The 7,470-nt window shown below is 43.1% G+C and overlaps 1 protein-coding gene and 2 non-coding genes across 3 annotated transcripts in view; 1 reads left to right on the forward strand and 2 right to left on the reverse strand.

Moving 5' to 3' along the window:
- Positions 1-24: 24 nt before the first annotated feature.
- LOC130378813 (U2 spliceosomal RNA) lies at positions 25-215 on the reverse strand. Its single transcript, XR_008894942.1, has one exon. It is a non-coding gene; the product is annotated as a U2 spliceosomal RNA (small nuclear RNA).
- Positions 216-4,193: 3,978 nt separating this feature from the next.
- Positions 4,194-4,358, reverse strand: LOC130378804 (U1 spliceosomal RNA). The gene has a single exon (XR_008894934.1). It is a non-coding gene; the product is annotated as a U1 spliceosomal RNA (small nuclear RNA).
- A 1,005-nt stretch (positions 4,359-5,363) lies between these two features.
- LOC130378798 (uncharacterized) overlaps positions 5,364-7,470 on the forward strand; it is an 18,923-nt gene continuing 16,816 nt past the window's right edge. Inside the window, exon 1 of the mRNA XM_056585423.1 lies at positions 5,364-5,534. The gene's annotated coding sequence lies outside the window, so the exon portion shown is untranslated. The remainder of the gene's footprint in view (positions 5,535-7,470) is intronic.

Consider the following 7,470-nt stretch of genomic DNA (forward strand, 5'->3'; position numbering starts at 1 on the left):
CAACAAATTATTTCTGGCGCCGCCACTGGGTGCACCGGTCCTGGAGGTACTGCAATACCAGGTCGATGCGTGGAGTGGACGGGGCAAGCCCCTTTTCCATCTCCCAGTTCCAAAAATCAATTTAATATATGGTGCCCGGGTAGGGGACGTATCAGATATTAAACTGATAAGAACAGATACTACACTTGATCTTAGCCAAAAGGCCGAGAAGCGATGCCTACACACGCTCAGACCAAGAGGCGACGTTCCCAGACACGTCGCTCCACGTGGCGGTTTAACAGACAACGAAAAAAAAACAAAAGAATGACCAAGCACCCTGTGTGCGTGTTTGTGTGTATGTGAAAGCTGAAGAAATAAACCGAGGTCGCTACATCTCTTTGCTGCTGCCTGCTGGCAGTCTCACTAGGCCGTCTGCATGTTTCACAAATAGAGTTTGGAGCAGTGGAGGCTTCTATAAGACTACAGGTGAAGCAGTGCTTCACCAAAAAAATGTTAAAAATAAATAAACCAACAATACTATCGAATACTGCCAAAATGGTGGTGCCCACGATTTCCCCGCCCCAACAACGTCAACACCCGGAACTCTATTGCAGCCATTGCAGCCAATGAGCTCGAGTTGAAAAGAAAATAGCTTACAGCACGTGGTTTCACTCAGGTAAATTGTATCTCCTTCACCGTTTGCTAGTTGATAATTAGACCTTTTTTAAGGTTTGTATTAAGCTGTTTCGATTTTGTAGAAAGAGAAAATATTTCGACCGTGTCATAACACGGTCGTTGTGTATAAAGGGAAGACGTAGAGGTTACGTTTTTAGCTGCTGGGTAGACTTCAGTCAACCTATCGCCGTTTTGTCTGCGAGCAACTATATTACTCGTGGGTGGTCTTCTTTTAATCGTGGTAATCTAAGCTTTCCAACGGTGTATGGCATGACTATATGTACCCAGGGGTCGTTGAAATAATAAGCTGATTAATGTGTGTTTTGTAACGATGGCTAGGCGCGGCTAACGACACTGTTTACAATGAGTAAGGGCATACGTCGCATACCTGCAAACTTGTTGCTTTTCGGCGACAATTTTCTTGGACAATTTGATGTGGATATGTGTTGATTTGGGTAAATGTGACTGTTTAGACAACAGCTGATGCGAGAGTAAGTGTAACATAAAGTCCACTACCCCTGGCTTCGACAATGTGGTGTATGACAACTTTGAACTCTTTAAGAGTGTCGTGGATGCAGAGTTGGAAAGGAGGACTGTGTGTGTGTGTGTGTGTGTGTGTGTGTGTGTGTGTGTGTGTGTGTGTGTGTGTGAGGGCTGGGCGATATATCGATATTTAAAATATATCGATATTTTTTCAAACGCGATATGAAACGAGACCATATCGTCAATATCGATATAATTTAATTTGCGTTGAAATTACAGCACATTTGTTCCAAATAACACCAGTTTCGAACCGCGCCTGCCGCCTGCTATTTCGTTACTCTGCTTATGTCTCTCCCGCTCTGCCTCCGGCTCACACACACAGCCTCTGCCTGCCCCCCCCGTCACTTTTTGAAACATGAGCCGTGTTCGAAATCGTTCACTATTTATTGGGTATTTTAAGTGCACTATATTGTGCATGAAATTAACCACTGAGAATTCGAACACCACTACAAAATGGCGAGCACCCTATATAGTGCACTATATCCGTGATAGGGAAAGCTTTCGAACACAGCTATGGAGTCCGCCTGCGCATGCAGCTTGCAGCTCCGAGGAGCTTGTTTGCAAGCGAAAGACCAACAGCTCCATAGTATGAAAATGGTTTGGATATAAGTTGTCTGACGAATTACAAAATCACGTAATTTGTGGAGAGTGCTTAAAAACTGTCGCAACCAAAGGGGTGCAATTCTGTCCATTATATTCCGGAGGTGCACACAGCTTTTGGCCGTGATATTATATATTATAATGTTCTCAAATACGAGGTGGAGGCAGTGTCTAGTCCACGGTTTATTCAACCAAGCTCCTCCCCTTACTCTGCCTGGCCCGCCCAGAGACGTTGGCCCGCCAATGAGACACGACCGTGCGAGCGCCACATGTGTGTGTGTGTGTGTGTGTGTGTGTGTGTGTGTGTGTGTGTGTGTGTGTGTGAACACACACACTGTAACGCGAGTGTTTCTTGTCGGTTCTTTGACGTCTCTTGTATTTCCACAACGAGACTGTATTGGGGGTTATCTGAGCCATGGTTGAGAAGGAATTGGGGGAAAGGAACTTTGGCTTTGACTCGCTGAAGTACATGAACTGCGACATGCCTCCCGTGTGTTCTAGAATATTTACAGAACACGGCAAAAGGCTATGCGCCTCGCCATTGCGATACATCCACTGTAAACAGCGCATGGTACCGTGGCTGCACGGCAGAATTTCTGGAACGTCTTTGAATACTGTGTTAGTTGCCCACTAATACCTATATTAAAGAATACATAAAATAGCATGTCATGTCCGCCCCCCCCCACGCAGTCGTTACGGTTCATAATATTTCGGAGGCGCACAAAGCTTTTGGCCGTGATGTTATATATTATAATGTTCTCTAATACGAGGCGGAGGCAGTGTCTAGTCCACGGTTTATTCAACCATCAAACTGTATTCAATTCCGAACGGTAGAAATAGTAATATCAAATCTGCGCACGGAGCGCGCCGCACCCCCCCGCCTTCGACAAATATCGATATATATCTTATATCGATATTCTGCTTGAAGATATCGAGATATGACTTTTGGTCCATATCGCCCAGCCCTAGTGTGTGTGTGTGTGTGTGTGTGTGTGAATAACTTACCTCTGTGATGCCACTGTTCCTGTGCCATCTGTAAGAGAGAGAAAGAGGCTTGTTTGTGTGTGTTTGTCTCTGTCTTTGTGTGGGTTATGAAAGTGCTTCAGCAAGCACTATCTATTTATTTATATCGTTAAAAAAATGCAAAAAAACTTTGTAGTATCCATTCTGGTCTATTTTCAATATCAAGGCCAATCTTTTTAACCTTAATCAGTTCCAATCTAACACAATCAGTTTACATACCCTTTAGTGGTTGTTCATGTTCAGATAATCTGTGTTTTTGTCATGCATGTTGTTTGTCTTTGTCAGCTTCATGTGTTTGTGATGTTTGTATGTATTTGTCTGCTTCAGTTTTAACAAAAGTTTGCTAAAGAAAACACAAAAAAACACAAAAGGGAGGAACAGCTTGAGCCTTTATTTGTTGATTGGTCACCTGAGTCTTTGGATAATCATGTTCATTATTGCACTTTAGCCTGTACAAGCCAATTGTTGAGTTGTATCTTGAATACAAGTGTGTGTTCTTCAATTGTTGAGATTTTTGCATTATTATTAATGTTATTTATATGTGCCTTTCCTTTTGATGTGTGCATGTCTGTCAGCTCCATGTTTAACTAAATGTTTGCAAATGGTAGTACATGTTTGTCTCTCGTCTCATGCTCTCGTGTTCTCGCCTGTAGATCTGTACCTTGTTGTGGTGGGCGAGCTTTTAATTAAACAGATCTTGTTTACTTGTGTTTTATATGCATTGCCTTTTCAATGAAACCCATTCGGGGTGAAAAATAAAAGTTGTAAAAGAATTTGAGTCTCTTTGTGCTTGGCTTTCACAAGGGGTGGGGTAGTGGAAAGAAAAAACACACCAAAGAAATTAGAAGTCCTTGTGTCTTCGCTCCCGCAACCAGAGGTGTGAATACACCCCCACTTTGCTGGCTGCACTCCCTGTGTGGTCAAAATAATGAATTCTGTGAATGGCTCTGTCATCCAGACAAAGTGAGTGCACTGAATACATTCTTATTATTTTTCTTAATTCAGCCCAAAAATGTAACAATTAAACACTTTTCCACTTGATAATATGAATCTCATCAGCTACATCAACTCAAAGTATGAAAATAATAAACAAAACATTCAGCAGACTAGCGGATTTTGATAATCTAGGCCTTGCACATAATATTTCTGGAAATAAGGATCCATAATGAATGAAAGAAATGAATGAATGAATGAATGAATGAATGCGTTATTCCAGACTCAGAGTTCCATATTTGAACGCAATGCATTACACTGCTTGGGCGTCATCGTTTGCGTGATCTTTTGAAGAAACGTAGCGATGCAAAACATGGTATGGACTGCAATATAGCACTATGAAGCCATTCATAGCTATTATTTCTTTAGAACAACATGATCAGGGGAGAGCGCGAACGCAGTCCCCCACTACCAGAAATTATGCAATCGAGATTCCCACATTTGGGGAATTCGCACGGGTCAGCAACAGCCTCAATGCAATGGCTGAGCCTCGCTATGGGTGAACCACCTTCTTGATCATGGTATCTCCCTTGCCAGGTAAGTATGAGTTGTACACGTTCAGGTGGGCTGAACGATGCCCACGCGTGTTCCCCAGGAGAACGGTTGCAAAGCATTCGGAGATGTCTAGACTTTAATAAACACTGTAGACCACCGGTCACACGATGACAGGCGAATCTGAAATCAGCGTGATGGAAGCATAACGAAAGGAAACCTGGAGGTCCGAGTTATCGACACGCCACAGAAAGAATCCTTTTTTCTTTCTTAAACAACAGAATAGTGGTGGCGAGATGATGCCTCATGAAACGTCAAAGCCTCGCAGCCAGGTGAACCATCAAAGTGGTTCGACCTCGAAGCTTCAAATGAGTACGCTAGGGACAAGGAATGAAATTATGATGAAAGAAAGAGTTTCCTGTGATGATGTGATGTTTGCTTCGTACAACATCAAAACGTTTAAGAATTAAACTGCTGTTTCGATTTTGTAGAAAGAGAAAAGATTTCGGCCGTGTCATAACGTGGTCGTTGTGTATAAAGGGAAGACGTAGAGGTTACGTTTTTAGCTGCTGGGTAGACTTTAGTCAACCTATCGCCGTTTTGTCGGTGAGCAACCATATTACCCGTGGGAAGTCTCGTTTTAATCGTGGCAATCTAAGCTTTCCAACGGTGTATGGCATTACTATATTCACCCAAGGGTTGTTGAAATAATAAGCTGATTAATGTGTGTTTTGTGACGATAGCTAGGCGCGGCTAACGACACTGTTTACAATAGTAAGGGCTACGTCGCATACCTGCAAACTTGTTGCTTTTCGGCGACAATCAACGTTTTCTTGGTCAATTTGATGTGGATATGTGTTAATATGGGTAAATGTGACTGTTGAGACAACAGCTGATGCGAGAGTAATTGTAACATGAAGCAATTTGGCGACCGTGTTAATCTCTTGACAATCTGGCGAGCTTGTTGTCCTAGGCTAATACACCAACAGCAGATTTCTGTATAATAAAGGGCTACATATTGTCAATCTAAATGATCTGCTTTTAGTTTTACTCATTTATTCATGTTTTACAGTACCAGATGGAACATGCCTACACATCAGTGCACCGTGTGCGACAAGACATTCGGTGAAAAGTCCAACCTGGCGAGTCATCTGAAGATCCATGCAGACGCCAGGGAGACCTTTACCTGTGATGTCTGCGGGAAGAGCTTGGCCACTAAACCATCGCTGGTCAGCCATCAACAGCTACACCAGTACCCCAACATCATTTTGTACCGGCTAGGAGAGGCCAGGCTGTACTGTACAGAGGCAGATTAATTAAGAAAGTCATGTAACTTTGTTCACATTTAGTCTACTCTGCTAAATATATATGTAAGGGATAATGCCCGACGAGGTGTCCATTATCAGGAATTAATGGACGACGTGGAGGCGTGAACCGTCCGACGCGAAGCGGAGGACGGTTGCCTCCGCGAAGTCCATTAATTCCTGATAATGGACACCTCGAAGGGCATTATCCCGCTTATACCACGGTCACTTACCAAAGGTGACCAAATTAAGACCATTCATTTATATTTTCATGCGTTTTACAATCTGAATGTAAAGTTTTCCACAAAACATACATTTGTTTCCCTGGTTACGCCTGAGGGTCCGACTAATACCCGGAACCACCATTACACGCCCGTTGGGTTCTCATGCAATGGAAACGTTGTTCACTCCTCCAGTAATTAGGATGGACCATAGCTACGACTTTAGAACGGGAGGTAGCGGGAGGTATTATAGTCCGCTGGGCTTTGTTTTGTTTCCCGTTGCTATGGTTACTACTATTTTAGAGACGATACGCCAGCTAGCGCATTAATTGAGAACGGTAAACAGACAATTTGACGGAACTACTTGTCCAGGTGTCCGTATATCAGGAGTTAATGCACACCCTGCATCCAATCAGAATCGAGTATTCCCGCAGACCGTGGTATAAGTAGGGATAATGCATAGAACGCCGGTCATTATCGGGAAAATAAGCCCCACCAGGGCGAACAGTACACCGACGCGCAGCGAAGGTGTCTTGCTTCGCCCTGAAGGGTCTTATTTTCGATATTGACCGGCGAAGTTCTATACATTAGCCCGCTTATTACAAGGCTCCTGCCAAAACGAAAAAATAACTTCACATGCTGTGTCTTTTTTACAATTTATTCGTTACCAGCATTCGTAGTGTTGATCAGCAGAGGGGTTACCGGACCCATGCAAGTGAACGGAGCGTTCCACGGCATTGAGAAGACCCGTGTAATAAAGACCTAGGCTATAATATTTCTGTTTATGGCATAGATTTCTCCTCAGATTAGGCTAATAAACCAATGATAAAATAAAAATAAAAACGCTCGATCAAAGGCCCGGCCCGAGGATAGTGGTGGGAAATATCGACCCGACCTGGCCCGCGTCGGGCTCGGGCTCGGGCAGAGAATCTAAACACTGACTAGAACTAGGCCTACTTAGCAGGTGTCTGTAGGCCTATATCAGGAGATAATACACACCCTGCAGCCAATCAGAATACGAGTATTCCCCCAGACTGTGGTATAAACAATATTATTCACGAGTTATAATCAACCCCTACACATCAATATTAATGATAACCCATTAAATACGGTATGATTTCTAGATGTCACGTCCGCTCGCGACACTGGACTTGCGAGGCATCGACGCGGACTTCCATTCACATAGCCAAAAACAAGACAATAGATCTATGGCTAGATCAAAACATCAAGACATACAATTCTAAAAAGAACAGATGAAGCAGCTACCCTTTTTTCCTTGGCGGTTTGCCTAGAGAGCAGCGCACCTGCATTTAATATATCCGTGAATTGTAACAATTTCTCAGAATCAAAGGTGAAAGTAAAAACGGGTGGCCTAAAGCTGTCATATTGCTCACAGACAAGTTTAAGTAGAAACGGGTGGCCAAAAGCTGTCATATTGTTAGTTATCACAGACAATGTTTAACAATAAATGTTCTTAAGGGACATTAGGGAGAACGCTCCCGGACAGAACCTTAGTTTGGAGGTCGTGCTTAGTGACACGACAAATACTTCCAATTGAAATACATGGGTTTGAAATTTGTGCTTTTTGACACAAACATTTTGAAAATACGTGTCCCTGATCACGTTTCAATAGATTAAAT

The sequence above is a fragment of the Gadus chalcogrammus genome, unplaced genomic scaffold (genome assembly GCF_026213295.1).
Source record: "Gadus chalcogrammus isolate NIFS_2021 unplaced genomic scaffold, NIFS_Gcha_1.0 GACHA102, whole genome shotgun sequence".
Lineage (NCBI taxonomy): Eukaryota > Metazoa > Chordata > Actinopteri > Gadiformes > Gadidae > Gadus > Gadus chalcogrammus.